We start from the raw sequence: 4115 nt of genomic DNA, 5'->3' as shown, positions 1-4115 counted from the left end.
TTTTTTTTTTTTTATTTATTTTTTTTTTTTTTATTTTATTTTATTTTATTTTATTTTATTTTATTTTATTTTATTTTATTTTATTTTATTTTATTTTATTTTATTTTATTTTATTTTATTTTATTTTATTATTATTTTATTTTATTATTTATTGGTCAGTCTCTTTTTTCCAAAGCAATGCATCATAATAGGTTTGTGTTAACTGATGGGAAGTGTAAATTGCTAGATTTGTTTTGATCTTACCAGATTCTTTTACATGGATATCCTTCGTCAGTAATTTGGCTAAAATGAGAAGTTACAAGCAATGAGTTTTAATAAATGTTGCCCAGCTGTAATATATTATCTTTCATATAAGCAAAGGTTATGAGAGCAGAGGCAGTAATTCATGTTTACCTGTTTCTAATGGTTTTTCTTTCTTGTGGGGTTCTAGACAATCAGAGAAAGAGCAAAACATTATTTCTCTCATCTTCATAAAGTTATGTTAATGTATTAACAATTCTTCAAATGCAAAGGTGCAATTTTCTAGATATATATTTTACATGGCACTTACCAGTTTTGTTTACATGTATATCTTTCTTTGGCAGTTTGGCTAAAAGAAAAAAGATTCCAACATCTAATTATGACATAGTTTGAAAACAAATGATCAATATCACTTTAATGCCCATATGTTCCAGAGTAGTGCAGAAGACAAAATAAGAGTTTGCTTACCCATTTCTCTTGGCTTTTCTTTCTTGTGTCGTTCTAGAAAGTAAAAGGAAAACCAGAACATGATGTCAACATTTGGGTGTTCATACTAAAGGGAAACGTTTTTCCTCTGGCACAAAGACATTGGTTTGTTCCTTCTCCTGCTATGGTCAGGAGTCGCAGCAATGTTCTATTCCAAATTCAAAGTTATAGGAAGTGGCAGCAGAGGAAAGAGGAACAGGATGGGGGAAAGGAGTAACCCTTAGTTGGGGGCTTCTAATGGGAACAGAATCAGGCAGGCAGGGGAGGACTACTTCATGGACAAGGACAGTGGGTAGCGACAGCTATGTAAGAAATGGTCCTGGAATAAGCAATGTCAGCTAAAGCTGTGAGGAAATTACTCTGATGATATGTGGAAAGACCTTGGGTGACAGGAGCAAGACCTGCCATCTAGTCAGTAGTCTGATAAAAGGCAACCTAGTCTGCCCATAAGGGAAAGCCTGAGAAGTATTTCAGAAGTTATCCTCCCTCTAAAAGACTAGGAAGAGGAAGTGAGAAATACTTTCAGTCTTGCAAGATTCTGTTTAAAGGCTAATGATTACTAATGGGAGTAGTGTACTTAGAGAGCACTCAGTATTGGCTTCGGTAGACCAACTCTCCCTAAAAAGGAAGAATAACTTTAAGGATGAAAGTTCCAATATCTCTGATTGTCCCTAGGGAGGGCATTCATAACCGGTTGAGATGGTCCTTCTATAGATCTAGAGCTCAGAATGCTAGCAACCCTAAAGATTTCTTCTCCAGGCAACACAAAATAGACACGGAGGAGGTATTTCTCTACTCCGTCATAGAAAATACATTTTCTAGTAGGATAAGCTGGAGTAGCTTTAACTGGCCTCTGGAGCAAACCAATCTTGAGAAAGAGCATCTCATAAGAGGATATATCTTCAACAAGCAGTAAGCAAATGATATAGGAGCCAGGGCAAAGATGAGCCCTAGGAAACCAAGAATAGGCAGAAGGCACTATATTTATTATTATTATTATTATTATTATTATTATTATTATTATTATTATTATTATTATTATTATTATTATTATTATTATTGTTGTTGTTGTTGTTGTTGTTGTTGTTGTTGTTGTTGTCAATCCCTTTTTCAAGGCAACTCATCATAATAAGTTTGTGTTAACTGATGGGAAGTGTAAATTGCTGGATTTGTTTTGATCCAGATCTTACCAGATACTTTTACATGGATATCCTTCATCAGTAGCCTGGCTAAAATGAAAAGTTAAAAGTATTGAGTTTTAATAAATGTGGCACAGGTGTAATATATTAATATATTTCACATAAGCAAAGATGTGGCAATAATTCATGTTTACCTGTTTCAAATGGCTTTTCTTTCATGTAGGATTCTAGACAATAAGAGAAAGACCAGTATATTATATCTCTCATCTTCAAAGAGTTGTGATAATTTATTATATTGTAGTCTTGGTGGTGCAGTGGTTAGACTGCTGGCTGCCAGCACTTTGGCAGTTCGATTCTCACTGGCTCAGGGTTGACTCAGACTTCCATTCTTTCAAGGTCAGTAAAAAGAGGACCCAGATTGTTGGGGGCAATATGCTGACTCTGTGTAAACTGCTTAGAGAGGGCTTTAAAGCACTGTGAAGTGGTATATAAGTCTACATGCTATTGCTATTGCTATTATAACAATTGTTCAAATGGAAAGATGCAATTTGCTAGATTTTTTTTACATGGCACTTACCAGTTTTGTTTACATACATATCTTTCTTTGGCACTTTGGCTAAAAGAAAAAGATTCAAACACTTTGATTATGAAATAGGTTGAACACAAATGATCAATATCCCTTGAATGCCCATATGTTCCAGAGTAGTGCAGACGACAAAATAAGAGTGTGCTTACCCTTTTCTCTTGGCTTTTCTTTCTTGTGTCGTTCTAGAAAGTAAGAGGAAAACCAGAACATGATGTCAACATTTGGGTGTTCATACTAAAGGGAAAAGTAGTTTGTTTCTTTTCCTCATGCTGTGGTCAGGGGTTGCTGCAGTGTTCTATGCCAAGTTCAAGGTTAAAGGAAGTGGCAGCAGAGGAAAAGGATGGGGAAAAGGAGTCACCCTTGGTTGGGGGCTTCTAATGGGGAACCAAATCAAGCAGGCAGATGAGGACTATTTCATGAACAAGGACAGTGAAACCTAGTCAGTGGTCTGATAAAAGGCAGCCTAGTCTGCCCATGTGGGGAAGGCCTGAGAAGCATTTCAGAAGGGACCCTCCCTCTAAAACACGAGGAAAAAGAATTGAGAAATACTTTCAGTCTCACAAGATTCTATTTAATGTCTAGGGATTGCTCATGGGAGTATTGTACTTAGAGAATATTCAGTTTTGGTTTTCAGTATTAAATAGACCAATTCTCCCTAAAAAGAAAGGATAAACCTTAAACGTGAACGTTAATATCTCTGATTGTCAACATTAAATTAACCATGGAGGGCATTTATAACAAATTAACATGGTCCTTCTATAGGCTTAGAGCCCAAAATGCTGGTAACACTAAAGATTCCTTCTTCGGGCAATACAGAATACACATGGAGAAGGTCTGTCTCTGTCTTCTTGTAGAAAATAGCATTTTTTTGTTGGAAAGCTGGAGTGGCTTCAACCGGCCTCTCCAGCAAGCCAGCCCTGAGAAAGAGGAACTCACGTGAGGATATATCTTCAACAAGTGATAAGTAAATGATCTAGGAGGCAGGGCAAGAGATGAGACCTAGGAAACCATGAATGGGCAGAAAGGACTCTATTATTCATCATTATTTGATTTTTTTTTGGTCTGTCTCTTATTTCAAGGCAACTCGTCATAATAGGTTTGCGTTAACTGATGGGAAGTGTAAATTGCTAGATTTGTTTTGATCCAGATCTTACCAGATTCTTTTACATGGATATCCTTCATCGGTAACTTGGCTAAAATGAAAAATTATAAGTACTGAGTTTTAATAAATGTTGCCCAGCTGTAATATATTATGTTTCACATAAGCAAAAGTGTGGCAGTAATTCATGTTTACCTGTTTCTAATGGTTTTTCTTTCTTGTGTGGTTCTAGACAATCAGAGAAAGAGCAAAACATTATTTCTCTCATCTTAATTGAATTGTATTACTTTATAACAATGTTTCAAATGGAAAGGTGCAAATTTCTAGATTGATTTTTTCATGGCACTTACCAGTTTTCTTTACACTCACATCTTTCTTTGGCACTTTGGCTAAAAGAAAAAGATTCAAACATTTTGATTATGACATAGATTGAAAACAAATATCCCTTTAATGCCCATATGTTCCAGAGTAGTGCAGAAGACAAAATAAGAGCGTGCTTACCCTTTTCTCTTGGCTTTTCTTTCTTGTGTCGTTCTAGAAAGTAAGAGGAAAACCAGAACATGAT

The sequence above is a fragment of the Protobothrops mucrosquamatus genome, unplaced genomic scaffold (assembly GCF_001527695.2).
Source record: "Protobothrops mucrosquamatus isolate PMUCROS unplaced genomic scaffold, P.Mucros_1.0 scaffold_262, whole genome shotgun sequence".
NCBI lineage: Eukaryota > Metazoa > Chordata > Lepidosauria > Squamata > Viperidae > Protobothrops > Protobothrops mucrosquamatus.
Note: the sequence above shows the minus strand (reverse complement) of the source record.